At 42.6% G+C, this 21,793-nt stretch overlaps 1 protein-coding gene across 2 annotated transcripts in view; it reads left to right on the top strand.

Moving 5' to 3' along the window:
• sv2bb (synaptic vesicle glycoprotein 2Bb) overlaps positions 1 to 21,793 on the top strand; it is a 53,160-nt gene continuing 31,367 nt past the window's right edge. The window contains exon 1 of one of the 2 annotated variants that reach the window (XM_035790816.2): positions 1 to 147. The gene's annotated coding sequence lies outside the window, so the exon portion shown is untranslated. Of the gene's footprint in view, positions 148 to 17,757; positions 18,025 to 21,793 lie in introns of those variants that run through there. The other variant, XM_035790815.2, reaches the window with a different exon arrangement.

Here is a 21,793-nt window from a genome sequence, read left to right as displayed (position 1 = left end):
CTCTCTCTCTCTCTCTCTCTCTCTCTCTCTCTCTCTCTCTCTCTCTCTCTCTCTCTCTCTCTCTCTCTGCATCATTCTGCTGGACTGGGAGGACCCTCCAATACAAAGGGAATGCCGTGCAGGGGTCCTCCAGTCTCCAGGATGAAGGTAAACAAAATTCCATCTTCCTTGTTTTTACAACTTGGCTGAACTCAGAGATTATTGTAGGGGTTTTTAAAAAGCAAATCTATACTTGTTGGTCTCACTGGGTGTACACTAAGTTCTGCATGCTGATTTTACTGAGGATCCTCATCACTAACTGCTGTGGGAATATCAGTGTACTTATATGGGAAACATGCTACAGCATAATACAGTGTCTTTGAAGATTTCCCTCTTGTCCTGTTAGTCTATTAGCATTACTGAATGACTTAACACTGACTCCCCAGAAAGATAATGTGATAAATTGATAGGTGAACAGGTGTTTATATACATATGTTGATGTATTGTTGTTTTTTAACGAAAAGGAGACTTTATGATACATAAAGACAGTGCTGTTACAGTTGATCATGAGATGAGCAATGCCCTACTTAGATCGTCCTAAGGTGGGGCAGCACCTGTAGCTTATTGCAACTTTTGATTTGTTATTATTCTCTGTTGTATTCTAATTCTATTTTTGAACCGTCCTTTTTTTTCAGTCTTGCAAAGCTCTCCATCTAGTTGTGGTGTTGATTGTGCTCTGATGCAGTAGGGTTGGGGTTGCAGTATTTCAGCATTTCATGAATCTTGATTTATATTTTTTTATTTTTTTATTCACATTATAACATTACCATCTCATGATTGTGGAAATACTTAGATTAAAATAGTGTGAAGTTTCTTTGTCACTTTCTCTAAACATTTCCAGGTGTCTGAAAATAATATTTATTGAAAGAAGTGTTGTAGCCTTGAGATTATAATGACGTTTGTGATTAGAGCCTTCATTTCCTCAGCGCATCCACCTTTTCCCATTTATTCAAAGGAAAATTAATGAAGCATATCCATTTTTCAGAAGGAAATATTCCATCCACAGCCCACTATTCTGACAAAGGGTGTGAACATGGATTGATGATACCCACTTGGATATACAAAACTAATACAAATATACAATTAATTTGTTCCCAAGACAGTTGTTTTTCTAGAGTTAATTAGGAAAGCTGTCTATTGAGTTCCAGCCCGCCCTCCCTCCCTGTTCTCTGCAGACGTTGGCCCAGGTGTAACTATGATGCCATTACCCATGGTCTAGGTCAGTCAGTACAAGGTAATTCATCAGAGTAATGAGGGTTGAAGGCTAAGACGGGGACACAGAAGGCACTGACACTACAGGGGAGCTAACACGACTCATAGATACGCAGCACATCATTATCATAGCTTTCATTACTCACACACGCCCCATAACATCACCAGGGATATGGCCTTATATAATTATAGGGATTACCAATCAAAGACAGGGCAAGAGCTGCAGGCACTGGTGGTGCAGCCTTACATCCCATTAGTGATGAAGAGTTATGCTCTCAGGATGCCTAGCGCAGTGAATACGCCAAGTGTACAAAACATGCTCTTTCCATGACATGGACTGACCAGGTGAATCGAGGTAAAAAGCTATGATCCCTTATTGTTGTCACTTGTTAAATACACTTCAATCAATGTAGATGAAGGGGAGGAGACAAGTTATAGAAGGATTTTTAAGACTTCAGACAACTGAGACATGGATTGTGTATGTGTGCTATTCTGAGGGTGAATGGGCAAGACAAAATATGTAGGTGCCTTTGAACGGGGTATGTTAGTAGGTGCCTTTGAACGGAGTATGTTAGTAGGTGCCTTTGAACGGAGTATGTTAGTAGGTGCCTTTGAACGGGGTATGTTAGTAGGTGCCTTTGAACGGAGTATGTTAGTAGGTGCCTTTGAACGGAGTATGTTAGTAGGTGCCTTTGAACGGGGTATGTTAGTAGGTGCCTTTGAACGGAGTATGTTAGTAGGTGCCTTTGAACGGAGTATGTTAGTAGGTGCCTTTGAACGGGGTATGTTAGTAGGTGCCTTTGAACGGAGTATGTTAGTAGGTGCCTTTGAACGGAGTATGTTAGTAGGTGCCTTTGAACGGAGTATGTTAGTAGGTGCCTTTGAACGGAGTATGTTAGTAGGTGCCTTTGAACGGAGTATGTTAGTAGGTGCCTTTGAACGGAGTATGTTAGTAGGTGCCTTTGAACGGAGTATGTTAGTAGGTGCCTTTGAACGGAGTATGTTAGTAGGTGCCTTTGAACGGGGTATGTTAGTAGGTGCCTTTGAACGAACGGAGTATGTTAGTAGGTGCCTTTGAACGGAGTATGTTAGTAGGTGCCTTTGAACGGAGTATGTTAGTAGGTGCCTTTGAACGGAGTATGTTAGTAGGTGCCTTTGAACGGAGTATGTTAGTAGGTGCCTTTGAACGGAGTATGTTAGTAGGTGCCTTTGACCGGTGTATGTTAGTAGGTGCCTTTGAACGGAGTATGTTAGTAGGTGCCTTTGAACGGAGTATGTTAGTAGGTGCCTTTGAACGGAGTATGTTAGTAGGTGCCTTTGAACGGAGTATGTTAGTAGGTGCCTTTGAACGGGGTATGTTAGTAGGTGCCTTTGAACAGAGTATGTTAGTAGGTGCCTTTGAACGGAGTATGTTAGTAGGTGCCTTTGAACGGAGTATGTTAGTAGGTGCCTTTGAACGGGGTATGTTAGTAGGTGCCTTTGAACGGAGTATTTAGATATTTTTTTACATTGAACCTTTATTTAACTAGGCAAGTCAGTTCAGAACAAATTCTTATTTACAATGACGTCCTACCAGGGAAAAGTGGGTTAACTGCCTGCCTTGTTTAGCGGCAGAACGATAGATTTGAACTTGTCAGCTCGGGGATTCGATGCAGCAACCTTTCGGTTACTGGCCCAACACTCTAACCACTAGACACCCTGGGTTTGGTAGCAGGTGTCAAGAACTGGAGCACTGCTGGGTTTTTAACGCTAAACAGTTTCCCGTGTGTATCAAGAAGGGTCCACCATCCAAAGGACATCCAGCCAACTTGATACAACTTTGGGAAGCATTGGAGTCAACATGGGTCAGCATCCCTGTGGAACGCTTTCGATACCTTGTAGAGTCCATGTCCTGACGAATTGAGGCTGTTCTGAAGGCAAAAGGGCGTAGGGGAGTGCAATTCAATATTAGGAAGGGGTTCAAATGAAATCAAATGTTATTGGTCACGTACACATGGTTAGCAGAAGTTAATGTGAGTGTAGCGAAATGCTTGTGCTTCTAGTTCCGACAGTGCAGCAATATCTAACAAGTAATCTAACAATTGCACAACAACTACCTAATACACACAAATCTAAGTAAAGGAATGGAATAAGAATATATACATAAAAATATATGGATGAGCAATGACCGAGCAGCATGATGCAATAGATGGTATAAAATACAGTATATACATATGGGATGTGTAATGCAAGATATGTAAACGTTAATAAAGTGACTAGTGATCCATTTATTAAAGTGGCCAATGATTTCAGGTCTGTATGTAGGCAGCAGGTGCTCTGTGTTAGTGGTGGCTGTTTAACAGTCTGATGGCCTTGAGAGAGAAGCTGTTTTTCAGTCTCTCGGTCCCAGCTTTGATGCTTTGTTCCTAATGTTTGGTATGCTCAATGTATATCAGAGTAATGCTATAACTAGATCCTAGTGGCATGGGCACGATTCAAAATAGGTTTTTGACGTGGTTTTGATATGACATATGACATAATATGTATTAGGAAGAGCTGCCATTGTACTATATCAAAGATGACTTATACATTACTTAAACATGTAGTGGTTGAAGGAAAATGACTGCGGGTGTCCCTTACTGTGTAGCCATTGCAGTGAATGCAGTGGGTGATGTCATACATTTGCCTGCCACAGTGCCTTTCAACTGTGTAAAGAGCAGGAGAATAGACACTCCGCCCCCACACCTCGACACCTGGCTTCCATCATGGATGCCAGACAGGTAGCTGGGTTGTTCCACCAATTCGGTGCCTTTTGAGATGTGTAACTTGGTGGGGGTAAAACTTTTGGCTTCACCTAATTTTAACATTCAGTCACAAAGAGCACGTTTAACATAATAAAAAACAAGCTTTCCCATCTCAAGAGGTTAAATAAACAAGTGATTATAGTAAGTGCCTATTAAGTGCCAAATAAAGTAACAGGGTTGATCATAACAATCGTAAAAATATTTTTAAAGGAATATTTTCACCATATTAAAATGAGAGTTCAGTTATCGTAACAGGGTTGACCTTAAGGATCTGCCACTGTTTTGAAAATTTCACCTAAAATTATATACCCAAATCTAACTGCCTGTAGATCAGGACAAGGATATGCATATTCCTGATACCATTTGAAAGGAAACACTTTGAAGTTTGTGAAAATGTGAAATGAATGTAGGAGAATATAACACATTTGATCTGGTAGAAGATAATACAAAGAAAACAGCATGCATTTTTTGTACTTTGTACCACAAAGTATTATTCCAGCCTGGGTGCAATTTAGATGTTGACCAGTGTATGTGCAATGTTTTAGACTGATCCAATGAACCATTGCATATCTGTTCAAAATATTGTATCAAGACTGCCCAAATATGCCTAATTAGTTTATTTGAGTCATATATTATGTTAGCTTAACCGTCCCGTGGGTGGGGGACCGATCCTGTAGAGGTTAAAATTAGTTTTTATTTTAACCTTTTTTACCTTTACGTGAATGAGAGACAGTAAATTAATCACTAATCACATGAAATAAATAATAATCTTCAGAAATTACTTTGTCAAAGCTACAACATAAGTGGAGCTTTACAATGATGAGGAAAACTTTGAGAAATATTGGGGTTACATTTTCCAGGAAGTCACAATGGGTGCACGGGGGGAAATGTCAAAATGCTGAATCTTGGCTCTTTAGCAAGTCTTTATTCATCTAAAAAAATCTCCATGTGATTTATATTAAAGGGCACTTCATTGAATATAACAGGGTTTTAAAATGCATATTGGTGCACATTTTCAGCTTAAAATATTAAAGGGACGCAGAGGCACTCATTTCGTGGAATGACCCAGCTCTCTGTTATCCTTTGTTCTCCTTTAGGCTTTTTAAGCATCCCCCTCTATTCCCTGGGCTAGATCAAGGGGAGGCAGACACAAGCCCTGATAATTATTTTTGTGGTGTGCAGAGAGGGTTATGAACCAGGAAAATTATTCAAAGTTAGGTAAGGTAATTAATTGTGCTCTAACAGAGAAACACAGAAGCATAGTGTAGAATATGTAATCTAAATTGGCTGTACTGCGTTTGGTGGTCATCGTTTATTCGCGGATATTAATGAACTTGTGTTAATTAATGATAAATACTGTGGTGGGTGTTAATTATCCTGTGTTCAGGGGTTGATGCCAAATGAGCCTGTGTTGTCTGGTAACTGCCATCTGTTTGTAGGTAATTTTCATATGTTGGGAAGGAGGTACAGTGCCACTGTGTGAGTGTGTTCTACAGCCCACGGTAGTAAAGCATACATTATCCCTGTTTAGCGGCGGTTGATCCAGGAGAGATGACAGGCTCAGCAGAAAAATGGAGAGACACTCCTCTGGGTCCAGGCTGATTTATGAGAGAGAAAGGGAGGGAAAGAGAGAGCCAGAGGGCCCATCCATCCTATTCTTCCAGGGGGCTCCCTTACAGTGCACAACCAGTCACTGATAGAGGGAGCTGAGAGGTACCATCACTCAAGCAATGCAGCATTTTCTCATCTGCATATAAACACATGGGGAAATTCACTCCCTGTTCTATGGCAGAAAGTCCTGAGGTGGTGGGTAGAGCAATCCCTATAAGGTTTAAAGACCCTCTGAACTCCCCGATTCCACGTGTTTTTCTGCAGCTCATTAAGAAAAACAATATTTGCATCATGGTTCGATGTGGATGTGTTATGTTCAATATATCTTACACAGGCAGTTATTGTTGTTTGTCCCCCTTGAGCCACGGTAGCAACATCTCGCCCTCAAAATAGTCCGAACGAATCAAGTTCATTAATGAAGATACATCAAGAAATCTGTAATGGAGAGGTCTTAGTTGCGCAATTTTAGATTTAGGTAAGGTGTTTGTTTTTTCTCCAGTATTTCGCAAGTAAAACAATGTGCTGTGAAAACGAGTAATTCACTGCAGACAGTTGTGTGTCAGCTGCTGCCGCGCAGGACTGATTTCTGAGAACACGTCTACAACTTCATCAGCAAGCTGTCAAAATATGACGAATAAATCAGAAGCTATACACTGTTTTAACAGTAACAAAAAATACCTGGCTTGGTAAGCTCCATCTCTGTGTTTGACAACGTAGCTAGCAGGCAGGCCATGTGAGCTAAATCAGTTTTTTAAGTCACTGGCAAGTGCTAAAGTACTTCAGTGTTTTTACAACCATATTGTACTTGTGTGTGTCTGTCTGGCAGTATTTCATGTTAATCATATCACAAAGCAGGTTGTAGTGGGACACAAGATGCTCGCCAATGGGTTTTGAATTTTGGAATATTGACAAGTGGCAGTTGGGGTACAAGTGTGCATTGTCAAAAATTGTATTTTGCCCAAAACAGTGGCAGACTGGTGTGATCCCTATCAAACACATAATCAAGTGGCCACTCCATAAAGGGCTTAGGGGCCAAGTGTTCTTTCAACATAACATTGGCAACGTGTTGTCTTACGTAAACAAGTACGAGGCGCTGCGGAATGTGGGCTGGTCTGTCTCACTGTCTGTAGGTTCTGCCGTACGATTGGAATAGAACACAATCAGTGCAGCTGTTTCTCACATAGGTGTTAACATTCCATGTTAGTGGGCCTGATGGTAACCAAAACCCAACCCTCAAATGTCCAATACCTTTAGGAACAGCTTCCACAAATCCCGCAAATATCAATTTAGGAAGATACTGACTTTATGGCCCAAATTTGTCTATTTACACATTGTAGTCCATTTTTACACTAGAATAAATGTTTCTGACTATCGATGAAACATATGCCGTTTTCAACCAGAGAATTCGCTTTTTTAGTTCAGCTGCCCTTTAATGAAATGCAGCCGCACTGATATAATCAAAGTGGTTATGCATACAAAGGAGGTTGGATGGCCACTGGAGAAATATAAACCAGCCAGGGCTTATGATTTGAACTCAACAAAATCACATCACAGACAATAATAAAACGCAGCTTTATTCCACGAGCCTAGTGGAACCCCTAGCTCTATCTACTTCAGAGAGCCTCCTCCCTGAACCTCAAACACACACACGGGGTCAGTTGGAATCAAAGCTTATCGATCCTGTGTCGACGGTTACAACAACTGGACGCTTCAGTTATGCATGCCGATGTCACCAAACCTTCGCAGTGCAAGGATTCTAATGGTGTGTGTAGTTCATTTAAGTCTTAAACAGACAGATATGAATGGGATTGGTGAGTGGAGGAGGATAAGTGGTACCATGGTAATGGTCAGTGATGATGAAGACAGATAGTCTATGACCTATATTTAGTTGATGATGGTTCTTCTGCCTGACTGACTATCTGTGGGAGTAATCCTCTTTTGAGCAGAATTATATGGCACGGGGATTAGGTATCTCCCCCCCTGTTCTGTGTGGGTCATCTACTCTCCAAAATGTTCTAGCAGACAGCAGCAGGACAGACCAACTGGTCCTCTCCAGGGGTGGGCCCTCCTGCCTGGCCACAAGGAGGGGCTTAGGGGAAATCACCCACGTCACAGCTGTGCAGTTAGGGCAGAACTCCATTTTAGGACTATAGCAGAAATCCTACTACACCATTTGAGAAGCATATACATATTTCATCGTAAACAGTTATTATACAGGGGTTGTATGCTGATTGAAAAAGAGCGCCACCTACTGGCGGTGGACTCCAATAGAGGTGCCGGTTTAGATACAGTTGAAGTCGGAAGTTTACATACACTTAGGTTGAAGTCATTAAAACTAGTTTTTCAACCACTCCACAAATTTCTCGTTAACCAACTATAGTTTTGGCAAGTCCATTAAGACATCTACTTTGTGCATGACACAAGTAATTCTTCCAACAATTGTTTACAGAAAAATTATTTCACTTATAAATTCACTGTATCACAATTCCAGTGGGTCAGAAGTTTACATACACTAAGTTGACTGTGCCTTTAAACAACTTGGAAAATTCCAGAAAATGATGTCATGGCATTAGAATCTTCTGATAGGCTAATTGCCATCACTTGAGTCCGTTGGAGGTGTACCTGTGGATGTATTTCAAGGCCTACCTTCAAACTCAGTGCCTCTTTGCTTGACATCATGGGAAAATCAAAAGAAATCAACCAAGACCTCAGAAAACAAATTGTAGACATCCACGTGTCTGATTCATCCTAGGGAGAAATGTATAAACGCCTGAAGGTACCACATTCATCTGTACAAACAATAGTATGCAAGTATAAACACCATGGGTGTCAAGAACCTTGCCGAAGATGGTGCCTCTTCCTGTTCGGGCGGTGCTCAGCGGTCGTCGTCGCCGGCCTATTAGCTACCATCGATTCCCTTTCCGTTTGTTTTGGGTTATTGGGTAATTGGGTACACCTGTTTTGTATTAGGGTTTGTTTGTAGGGTATTTAAGGGCACTAGGCCCGCTGGGTATTTGTGCGGGCTTGTTTGTGTTACTCTGTGTTTGATGGTGTGAGTTATTCGTATATTTATTCTCCGGACTATTTTGTCCTGTTGTTTGGACTGGCAACTTATATATGCCCTGTGTGTTGGTGTGGCTGTTTTGTTGCGCTGGGGAATCAATTTGAAAGAAAGACTGAACCCTGCTCTCTGCGCCTGATTCCACCCACCACTCCTAGTTGATCGTATCAATGGGACCACGCAGCCGTCATACCGCTCAGGAAGGAGACGCGTTCTGTCTCCTAGAGATGAATGTACTTTGGTGCAAAAAGTGCAAATCAATCCCAGAACAACAGCAAAGGACCTTGTGAAGATGCTGGAGGAAACAGGTACTAAAGTATCTATATCCACAGTAAAACGAGTCCTATATCGACATAACCTGAAAGGCCACTCAGCAAGGAAGAAGCCACTGCTCCAAAACCACCATAAAAAAGCCAGTCTACTGCACATGGGGACAAAGATCGGACTTTTTGAATAAATGTCCTTTAGCGTAATGAAACAAAAATATAACTGTTTGGCCATAATGACCATTGTTATGTTTGGAGGGAAAAGGGGGAGGCTTGCAAGCCGAAGAACACCATCCCAACTGTGGAGCACGGGGTGCCAGCATCATGTTGTGGGGGTGCTTTGCTGCAGGACGGACTGGTGCACTTCACAAAATAGATGGGATAGAAGGAAATGTACGTGGATATATTGAAGCAACATCTCAAGACATCAGTCAGGAAGTTAAAACTTTGTCGTAAATGGGTCTTCCAAATGGACAATGACCCCAAGCATACTTCAAAAGTTGTGGCAAAATGGCTTAAGTACAACAAAGCCCTGACCTCAATCCTATAGAAAATTTGTGGGCAGAACTGAAAAAGCATGTGCGGGCAAGGAGGCCTACAAACCTGACTCAGTTACACCAGCTCTGTCAGGAGGAATGGGCCAAAATTCACCCAAATATTGTGGGAGCTTGTGGAAGGCTACCTGAAACGTTTGACCCAAGTTAAACAACTTAAAGGCAATGCTACCAAATACTAATTGAGTGTAAACTTCTGACACACTGGGAATGTGATGAAAGAAAAAAAAGCTGAAATTAATCCTTCTCTCTGCTTCTGACATTTCACATTCTTAAAATAAAGTGGTGATCCTAACTGACCTAAGACAGGAAACTTTTACTAGGATTAAATGTCAGGAATTGTGAAAATCTGAGTTTAAATGTATTTGGCTAAGGTGTATGTATGTAAAAATTCCAGCAATGGCATAGTAATGGGCTAGCAGACAATAGTAATGGCTATAATAGCGTTAGCGGTGCGAGTATGTTAATACTATTGGCTGGTAATAAATATACAGTAATACACAGAGCCTAGGAGGCTAAACTGCTAGAGTAGTAATGCAGGCCAACAAGCCACATAGCACAAATGATAGCATACTGTAGTAAGGGATAGAATAGCATAGGCAGTATAAACCAGGATGCAATTAGTGACTAGCACAGTATACAATACATACAGGGGGAGCTAGCATGCTATAAACTAGCAGGCCAAGAGCTAGTAGGCCAAAGGCTGTAGGTTAGCATCAGGGCAAGTTAGGATCAGTTTTGGCGGCTATAAAGGTTAGGATGCAAACATGCTAACAAGCGGCCATGATGGATGTGGCTATGACCATATCAGGAAGTGACCGGGCCATGATGATGTCACTGGTCGGCCATTTTAGGTGAGGATGTAGAATGACATGACTGGCAGCCATCATGGTTCATAGAAAGCAATGGGCTGAGATTTTCCCTAATGGCTGAAAATAAAGGTACACAGACCTATGCTAAAGGGAAAACTGTGAAGTATGTAACATGAGATTACAGAAGGAGGCAATCCTGTCATATACACATTTTAAGGAAGCATACAGTATATAAGTATATAAGCATACTAACAAAACAATAGAAGGAACAATGCCACCATTGTTCCTGTACCCAAAGCCGCAAAGGTTGACTATTGCCCCGTAGAACTTACTTCTGTCATCATGAAGTGCTTTGAGAGACAAGTCAAGGATCATATCACCTCCACCTTACCTGTCACCCTAGATCCACTTCAATTTTCTTACCGCCCCAATAGGTCCACAGACGATGTAATCACCATCACACTGCACACCTATGTAAGAATATCTATGTAAGAATGCTGTTCATTGACTACAGCTCAGCATTCAGTACCATAGTACCCTTCAAGCTCATCATTAAACTTGAGACCATGGGCCTCTATAACTATATCTATTGTTTTTATTTTTTGTTGTTGTTGTGTGATTTGGACTAATCCCCTCTACCACACAGAACCCCACTAATCTACTGACGGAACGCAAGAGGTGGCTAACAACAGACCTCCATCCTATGCTAGCTTGCTACCGATGTCCTGGCTAGCTGTCTAAATCGCCGTGACCCCCAAACCAACCACTCCACTAGTGTTTATTGGCTTATTTCACTGTAGAGCCTCTAGTCCTGCTCACTATACCTTATCCAATTTATTAGTTCCACCACCCACACATGCAATGACATCTCCTGGTTTCAATGATGTTTCTAGAGACAATATCTCTCTCTTCATCACTGAATACCTAGGTTTACCTCCACTGTATTCACATCCTACCATACCTTTGTCTGTACATTATACCTTGATGCTATTTTATTGCCCCCAGAAACCTCCTTTTCCTCTCTGTTCCAGACGTTCTAGACGACCAATTCTTATTGCTTTTAGCCGTACCCTTATTCTTCTCCTCCTATGTTCCTCTGGCGATGTAGAGGTGAATCCAGGCCCTGCAGTGCCTAGCTCCACTCCTATTCCCCAGGCGCTCTCTTTTGATGACTTCTGTAACCGTAATAGCCTTGGTTTCATGCATGTTAACATTAGAAGCCTCCTCCCTAAGTTTGTTCTATTCACTGCTTTAGCACACTCTGCCAACCCGGATGTTCTAGCTGTGTCTGAATCCTGGCTTAGGAAGACCACCAAAAATTCTGAAATTTTAATTCCAAATGACAACATTTTCAGACAAGATAGAACTGCCAAAGGGGGCGGTGTTGCAATCTACTGCAAAGATAGCCTGCAGAGTTCTGTCCTACTATCCAGGTCTGTACCCAAACAATTTGAACTTCTACTTTTAAAAATCCACCTCTCTAAAAACAAGTCTCTCACCGTTGCCGCCTGCTATAGACCACCCTCTGCCCCCAGCTGTGCTCTGGACACCATATGTGAACTGATTTCCCTCCATCTATCTTCAGAGCTCGTGCTGCTCGGCGACCTAAACTGGAACATGCTTAACACCCCAGCTATCCTACAATCAAAACTTGATGCCCTCAATCTCACACAAATGATCAATGAACCTACCAGGTATCATCCTAACCAACTTCCCCTCTAAATACACCTCTGCTGTCTTCAACCAAGATCTCAGCGATCACTACCTCATTGCCTGCATCCGTAATGGGTCAGCGGTCAAACGACCTCCACTCATCACTGTAAAACGCTCCCTGAAACACTTCAGCGAGCAGGCCTTTCTAATCGACCTGGCCGGGGTATCCTGGAAGGATATTGATCTCATCCCGTCAGTAGAGGATGCCTGAATATTTTTTTTAAATGCCTTCCTAACCATCTTAAATAAACATGCCCCATTCAAGAAATTTAGAACCAGGAACAGATATAGCCCTTGGTTCTCCCCAGACCTGACTGCCCTTAACCAACACAAAAACATCCTATGGCGTTATGCATTAGCATCGAACAGCCCCCGTGATATGCAGCTGTTCAGGGAAGCTAGAAACCGTTATACACAGGCAGTTAGAAAAGCCAAGGCTAGCTTTTTCAAGCAGAAATTTGCTTCCTGCAACACTAACTCAAAAAAGTTCTGGGACACTGTAAAGTACATGGAGAATAAGAACACCTCCTCCCAGCTGTCCACTGCACCGAAGATAGGAAACACTGTCACCACTGATAAATCCACCATAATTGAGAATTTCAATAAGCATTTTTCTACTGCTGGCCATGCTTTCCACCTGGCTACTCCTACCCCGGTCAACAGCACTGCACCCCCAACAGCAACTCGCCCAAGCCTTCCCCATTTCTCCTTCTCCCAAATCCATTCAGCTGATGTTCTGAAAGAGCTGAAAAATCTGGACCCCTACAAATCAGCCGGGCTAGACAATCTGGACCCTTTCTTTCTAAAATGATCTGCCGAAATTGTTGTCACCCCTATTACTAGCCTGTTCAACCTCTCTTTCGTGTCGTCTGAGATTTCCAAAGATTGGAAAGCAGCTGCGGTCATCCCCCTCTTCAAAGGGGGGGACACTCTTGACCCAAACTGCTACAGACCTATATATCTATCCTACCATGCCTTTCTAAGGTCTTCGAAAGCCAAGTCAACAAACAGATTACCAACCATTTCGAATCTCACCATACCTTCTCTGCTATGCAATCTGGTTTCAGAGCTGGTCATGGGTGCACCTCAGCCACGCTCAAGGTCATAAACGATATCTTAACCGCCATCGATAAGAAACATTACTGTGCAGCCGTATTCATTGATCTGGCCAAGGCTTTCGACTCTGTCAACCACCACATCCTCATCGGCAGACTCGACAGCCTTGGTTTCTCAAATGATTGCCTCGCCTGGTTCACCAACTACTTCTCCGATAGAGTTCAGTGTGTCAAATCGGAGGGTCTGCTGTCCGGACCTCTGGCAGTCTCTATGGGGGTGCCACAGGGTTCAATTCTTGGACCGACTCTCTTCTCTGTATACATCAATGAGGTCGCTCTTGCTGCTGGTGAGTCCCTGATCCACCTCTACGCAGACGACACCATTCTGTATACTTCCGGCCCTTCTTTGGACACTGTGTTAACAACCCTCCAGGCCAGCTTCAATGCCATACAACTCTCCTTCCGTGGCCTTCAATTGCTCTTAAATACAAGTAAAACTAAATGCATGCTCTTCAACCGATCGCTACCTGCACCTACCCGCCTGTCCAACATCACTACTCTGGACGGCTCTGACTTAGAATACGTGGACAACTACAAATACTTAGGTGTCTGGTTAGACTGTAAACTCTCCTTCCAGACCCATATCAAACATCTCCAATCCAAAGTTAAATCTAGAATTGGCTTCCTATTTCGCAACAAAGCATCCTTCACTCATGCTGCCAAACATACCCTTGTAAAACTGACCATCCTACCAATCCTCGACTTTGGCGATGTCATTTACAAAATAGCCTCCAATACCCTACTCAACAAATTGGATGCAGTCTATCACAGTGCAATCCGTTTTTCACCAAAGCCCCATATACTACCCACCATTGCGACCTGTACGCTCTCGTTGGCTGGCCCTCGCTTCATACTCGTCGCCAAACCCACTGGCTCCATGTCATCTACAAGACCCTGCTAGGTAAAGTCCCCCCTTATCTCAGCTCGCTGGTCACCATAGCATCTCCCACCTGTAGCACACGTTCCAGCAGGTATATCTCTCTAGTCACCCCCAAAACCAATTCTTTCTTTGGCCGCCTCTCCTTCCAGTTCTCTGCTGCCAATGACTGGAACGAACTACAAAAATCTCTGAAACTGGAAACACTTATCTCCCTCACTAGCTTTAAGCACCAACTGTCAGAGCATCTTACAGATTACTGCACCTGTACATAGCCACCTATAATTTAGCCCAAACAACTACCTCTTTCCCAACTGTATTTAATTTATTTATTTATTTTGCTCCTTTGCACACCATTATTTTTATTTCTACTTTGCACATTCTTCCATTGCAAAACTACCATTCCAGTGTTTTACTTGCTATATTGTATTTACTTTGCCACCATGGCCTTTTTTGCCTTTACCTCCCTTCTCACCTAATTTGCTCACATTGTATATAGACTTGTTTATACTGTATTATTGACTATATGTTTGTTTTACTCCATGTGTAACTCTGTGTCGCTCTATCTGTCGAACTGCTTTGCTTTATCTTGGCCAGGTCGCAATTGTAAATGAGAACTTGTTCTCAACTTGCCTACCTGGTTAAATAAAGGTGAAATATTTTTTTCTTTTTTAAAACCCCACTCTGAGCAATTGGGTCCTGGACTTCCTGACAGGCCATCCCCAGGTGGGGAAGATAGGTAACGACCTCTCCACTTCACTGATCCTCAACACTGGGGCCCCACAAGGGTGCGTGCTCAGCCCCCTCCTGTTCTCCCTGTTCACCCATGACTGCGTGGCCATGCATGCCTCCAACTCAATCATCAAGTTTGCAGACGACACAACAGTAGTAGGCTTGATTACCAACAACGACGAGACAGCCTACAGGGAGGAGGTGAGTGTGGTGTCAGGAAAATAACCTCTCACTTAACGTCAACAAAACAAAGAAGATGATCGTGGACTTCAGGAAACAGCAGAGGGAGCACCCCCTTATCCACATCGACAGGACAGCAGTGGGGAACATGGAACTTTTTAAGTTCCTCTGTGTACACATCACGGACAAACTGAAATAGTCCACCCACACAGACAGTGTGGTGAAGAAGGCACAGCAGAGCCTCTTCAACCTCAGGAGGCTGAAGAAATGTGGCTTGTCACCTAAAACCGTCGCAAACTTTTACAGATGCACAATTGAGGGCATCCTGTCGGGCTGTATCGCCGCCTGGTATGGCAACTGCACCGCCCACAACCGCAAGGCTCTCCAGAGGGTGGTGCGGTCTGCACAACGCATCACCGGGGGAAAACTACCTGCCCTCCAGGAAACCTACAGCATCCGATGTCACAGGAAGGCCAAAAAGATCATCAAGAACGACAACCACCCAGGCCACTGCCTGTTCACCCCGCTACCATCCAGAAGGCGAGGTCAGCACAGGTGCATCGAAGCTGGGACCGAGAGACTGAAAAACAGATTATATCTCAAGGCCATCAGAATCTTAGCCTATGTCGCTCTGTCATCGCTCATCCATATATTTATATTTATATATTCTTATTCCATTCCTTTACTTAGATTTGTGTGTATTAGGTATCTGTTGTGCAATTGTTAGATATTACTTGTTCGATATTGCTGCACTGTCGGAACTAGAAGCACAAGCATTTCACTACACTCGCAATAACATCTGCTAACCATGTGTATATGACCACTAAAATTTGATTTGATAACATGTATACGGATCAAATGCACACTAACCCCTAAAACAGTCCACTTACATGTTCAGTGACGCACTAACACACAGTTGGGGAAGTCCGGGGAAGGCTGGTCTATTCAGGAAAAGTCCAGTAATGAGTTGTAATGAAGGACAGGACTTTACAGAATCTTCTCAACCTACCCTCTTGGAAACAACTAAAGGACAAGTAGGAATGGTGGTCCCCTAGCAGGTAGAGCCTGTGATTGGCTGGCCCTGGTCAGCTGACTGAGTTCCCTGGCAAAATAGTGCCTAACACATGGGGTGAAGTGCCCTATGCCACTAAACAATAGAGTCTGATGAGGCGGGGGATGGTAGCCAACCTCAGCAATAAAAGGCAACAAAGTTTGTGTCTTTCCAAATCAAATCAAATCAAAATGTATTGGTCACATATACATGGTTAGCAGAAGTTAATGCGAGCGTAGCGAAATGCTTCTGCTTCTAGTTCAGACAGTGCAGTAATAACAACAAGTAATCTAATCTAGGCTACGCTGGGGCGGCAGCGTAGCCTAGTGGTTAGAGCGTTGGACCGGAAGGTTGTGAGTTCAAACCCCCGAGCTGACAAGGTACAAATCTGTCGTTCTGCCCCTGAACAGGCAGTTAACCCACTGTTCCCAGGCTGTCATTGAAAATAAGAATATGTTCTTGCCAGGTAAAATTAAATTTAAAAAATACCACAACAACTGTCATGGGCCTGAGTGTTAAGGAGAGGGTTTTGTTGAATAAGAATATGTTCTTAACTGACTTGCCTGGTTAAATAAAGGTAAAATTAAATTTAAATTTAAAAAATACCACAACAACTACCTTTAAAGGGATGGAATAAGAATATGTACATATAAATATATGGGCCTGAGGCCAGAGAGAGGGTTAAGGAGAGAGGGTTTTGTTGAATTATTGATGCGCAATCTGAGGATAGTCTGAGGACAGGAAGTACCAGAAGTTTCTGCGCTGAGAGAGAATGTCATTCTATTAATTTGATAATTTCGGCAAATGTTCAGTTGAATGTTACTGGCAATAGGAAACAGATAGGTAGCACTGACATACTGGCCAGTTTATCTCAACACTACAGCCATTTCCTCCTAAAATTATTCATATTGAACAAGTAATCTAAATTTGCTGGACAACTTGGCATTCTGACTGACCATCTCATGAAAACCATATCATTAAGTCAACTTTTTTAACCTTGGAAGACAACCATCTTAGTTTTCAGTATAGTGCCTCTGGCAGAGGAAACAACAGCCACAGCATCTGTCTATGAAAGTCCAAGTCTATCTAATTCTGACAGCAAACTTTTATCCCGTTATAATAGCAGGTTATTTATCACTCAACAATTCCACCCAAGGAACTCTCATCAATTAAGATGAACGAGGATTATGACAGGGTTGCTTCAATTACCTGTCATTTTATCATACAAACAGCTAAAAGATTAGAGTGTTTTTAGGTGCTATTGTGAAACATTCAAGGTACAGTGGAGTGTGGAAGCCTACAGTTGTATTTGACAGTACACTGCCTGTTGCATCCTCCTGTGTGTAAAATCACTCCATCTTTGAGAGGAAACTGGAACAACACAGACAGTCTGCAGTAAATCACCTGTCCTGTGTGACACTACAGAGCCCCTGCTCCTGAAAACCCATCTCAAAGTGTCAAAAGACCTCTGAGATGCCTCTCCTCCCGCTGTCTATTGTAGAAGTACAGCAGCAACATCCACTTCCACTTTGACCTAAATCAACGCATCTGTCATAGAGGCGGGTTACCCACCCACCACCCACCACCCACCACCCACCCTTCTTCCCCACAAGTCCCCCATCTGCCAGCCTCTATCCTTCCTCCCCATCTCTGCTCTCGCCTCATTTTCACTCTCACTCCATCACGCACACACAAACACGCAGATCAGCGCAGCGGTGTGTCTCTTCCTCCTGCCGGGGGGGTGGAGCTTGTTGTTGCAGAGAGGCTGGGTGGACGCTACCATACTATTGTGAATGTGATGGGGTGGGCGTTATCAGGAATAGGGAGCTCCTCCTTTGATGAGTGGGGCGGATAACAGGCACAGACCCTAATCTGTTCCTGAGCCGTATACTGGAGCTAGAGGAAGGCATCCTCTGTGTTACTTAACTACCGTAGGCCCCGGTCCTGGGTTTGACCCCTTTCATGGGTTGCTTTGGTCTTTATCAAAAGGAGGAATAACTGTTTTGATGCCAACTCTGGTAAGATAACAGATTTCTACATTCTAATCTCTTGATTTTAAAATAGATTCTGACAAAAAAATAATTCATGGTGTTTTCATCCATTAAAAAGGCTGAAGATGCTATCTCAAAGAGCCCTGGGCGTTTCAGAAAACTTTTTATATCTCAAAGCAGAAATCATCACAGGGGTGTTTTTGAGAAACCTTAAAAGAGAAGCTAATGCAGTAAACAGTGTACATAAATGTAAAACCCGTCTTCAAAATGAATGAGGAGGACCATGCATTTTTAACACGCGAGCATGAAACTCCAATTTCATCAAGATAGATTACGGGTGACATTACACAATCAATAGATACAGTTCAGATGCACTTTGCCCTGAAATGTATTGATGCATCAATGTAGCATTGCCGATGAAAATGTATTTGATACCATTGTAAGGGTAGGAAATCATGACCAGAATAGCAAGGATGCGAAAACAAAGTCTAAAGGGAGATACATCCATTGACCTTTTCTTGTACTGTAATTTCACAAAGATACTCATGAAAGATGGATCGCCATAGATTCCAGCACGATTCATTTTCACGGTAGTGTGCATTGAAAATAGCTATGGATGAGAGCATTTCGAACCAGGAGTTTGTTAATGTGTTCTATGCTACTTGGATCACAGAAGTGATTTGATGCTGCGTCTAAATGGGTGTAGGTTTGGCTGCTCTACTTAGCTGGGCTGTACTGAGAGAGTGTGTGTGAGAGAGTGTGTGTGAGGGGGCAGGGTTCTTGCTGCACTGGAAAGGAACATGTGGTACTTATCCATAATAAATGTCTTGCCTACGCAAGCCAAAAGCCAAGCGTGGCGGTGTGTTACCATCTTTAGATCCCACAGCCAGAACCGGCCTGTTAGCACGTCATCCCCCTCCTAACGAGACAACAGCCAGAGATCCCACTTCCATTCTACCTTATCCTGCTGTCATGAGGAGAGTGTTGACAGATGGGAGTGGAATGGGACACCCATCATAAGGACTCTCCATGCCAGGTCACAGAGGCCAGTGGGCCCAGAGTGGTCCTTAGGTAATTCAGTCAGGTTTTTGTCTCTATTCCACATGAATCTTGATCACGATCAGACAGAAGAGGTTATGTGGGTAACAGCTACATGAAATCCTCCAGACCAACTTTTAGATGTTGACAGGGTCACTTAGATTATTATATTTTTAGGATGGTTGTGTGCTTTGAGATAGGGCTTATATGGTTTGTACCAATACAGTACATAGTCTGGCCAGGGAAATGTGTGTTTGATCAAAATAGACAGGTTGATTGGAGACTCCATATTGTGCAATAGGACAAATCATCAATGCTTTGCTGCTACAAGTTCTGTAGTTAACTTAGATGCCCAAGGGAAATCACACAATCCAAGGGCTACTTTCACTCGGACGATTTCTCCACTATTGGTCGATATAGGGACAATATGTAGATTCTAAAAAGTGAAAATACCAGGACTATGGTAAAACCAGGTATGAATACTTCATGCATAAAGTAAAAACCACAAACAAATAGAACTAAATAGATCAATATGAAATATTCATAGAGGTAATTTCAGGTCAATCTATTGTGTTCATAAACAAATAGCTGAATTAAAAGCCAAATACTTACACAATGCTTTTTGAATGTACCAGGGGCATTATGTGGTTAGTTCAATATACTTGGGGTTGAGAGCCAGGACCAGTAGTTTGTTTTTAAAGTGGGCCCTCCCACAGTAAGTGTCTGATAGAGGGAGTAAAGTGACTGATATGTTATGCTAATGCTTGTACACATACAAAATCACTTCCTGCAATCAACACAGAAGAGTCATATCCATTCATATCCATTCATATCCATTCATATCCATTCATATCCATTCATATCCATTTTCAATGAAAAGTGGACAACTAAAAAAAGCAACACTAATGATGCTATACATTAGAGCTCTATCCTCTAAATCATCAAAACATTTCAAAATGGTTGAAACTGTACTCGCATGCTAATTGCTTAAGAGTCTATTGATGCTATTTAGTTGTACAGCCGAGAGGTTTGGCGGCTGAAAATACTCTTGTACAGACTGTCCCTAAGTATGAATCTTTAATATGCTGCACTTTAAAGCATCTCTCTCTCTCTCTCTCTCTCTCTCTCTCTCTCTCTCTCTCTCTCTCTCTCTCTCTCTCTCTCTCTCTCTCTCTCTCTCTCTCTCTCTCTCTCTCTCTCTCCCCTGCTCTGGCACTCTCCCACGTTTTCTCTTCCTTTTCATGCCCCTTTCTCTCTCCGTAGTCTCATCGAACACCTCAAAGGTGTGTTTTGACACTTTGTAGTTACATTTTATCTGTTGACACCATTCCTAATGTTTCTCATAATTTAAATACATTTTCACAATTACAACAAAATGGTCTTCCAGAACAATACCGGCAATAAAAAAGAACATAAAAATGTGCTTCCCGAGACTCGTCTCAGAGAAAGTGGCTCTTGCTGTAGGATGGATGGTTACAGGAGGCAGTAAATAGAATGCCAGTGTTTTAATAGGTAACCATGAGTTACAGAAGCACAGCGGCACTTCTCCTAACGACACGGTAGATCTCCCACTTCATCGTAAACCCACGGCTCGGCTGGCATCACTGAACCTCTTCCAGCAGACCCTCTGCTCTCGCCTCCGCTCTCCCTCCCCGGGTCACAAAGGCTGTTCAGACCCATGCCATCATATTTCTCATAACATAATGTCTCGCAGCTCAGGCTTCCCAAATGATTAGTTGGATTTTAATCGTCGACAATTTGAATGTTAGCTGCCAAGGCATATTGGTCATAGGAGACATGTCCTCTGTGTGCCTGAACATGCACATAGTGATTTGTCTCTCCCTACAGCCGCTGCTGTGGGACAACATATTAATAATCATGACGACTTAGGCTATTATCTCAGATTGTAATAATACTATAGTAATAATAATTCTTATCATTTGACTTATTCCACATTTTGTTGTGTTACAGCCTGCATTCAAATTAGATATTTCTGTATTTCATTTGTAAAAAAAAAATGGGTTATTGTGTGGAGATGGGTGAGGGAAAAAACTATTTCATCTATTTTGAATTGAGGCTGTAACCCAACAAAATGTGCAATATCAAATAAAAGTACAAATAAAAACCACACAGGAACTATGAAGAAGAAACACGATAATGCAAGTATATACAGGTCAGTGCCACTACCTTGTTCAATGTGCAGGGGTACTGGAGTGGTTGTATATACAGGTCAGTGCCACTACCTTGTTCAATGTGCAGGAGTACTGGAGTGGTTGTATATACAGGTCAGTGCCACTACCTTGTTCAATGTGCAGGGGTACTGGAGTGGTTGTATATACAGGTCAGTGCCACTACCTTGTTCAATGTGCAGGGGTACTGGAGTGGTTGAGGTGGGTTTATACATAAAAGGTGACTGGTTGGCTACATTGTTTACATGTACTGTATGTCTTGTCTCCTGTGCTGAAGCATTGTTCACACAGCAATGTCATTGGGAGACTTGTTGAATGAGACTGATGAGACTGCCCGGAAATGAACAGTGGTTTCAATGAGCAACAGGATATGAGATCCATCCAGTAAATTCCAGTTTTTCCGTAAAACGGTGCTCATAGCAATTTCTCTTCCTTCTGGTACTGTGTTTTACGTCTTATAAGTGTTTTATAACTAGGGGCCAGAGAGGGAATCGATAACAAAACATTCTTGAAGCTAATGTGTGATCTGCTTTATGTGCCTTGAAGCAAAGCTGTACACACTGCAGGGC

Source organism: Oncorhynchus keta, chromosome 17 (genome assembly GCF_023373465.1).
Source record: "Oncorhynchus keta strain PuntledgeMale-10-30-2019 chromosome 17, Oket_V2, whole genome shotgun sequence".
Lineage (NCBI taxonomy): Eukaryota > Metazoa > Chordata > Actinopteri > Salmoniformes > Salmonidae > Oncorhynchus > Oncorhynchus keta.
This window is presented reverse-complemented; position numbering and strand designations above follow the sequence as displayed.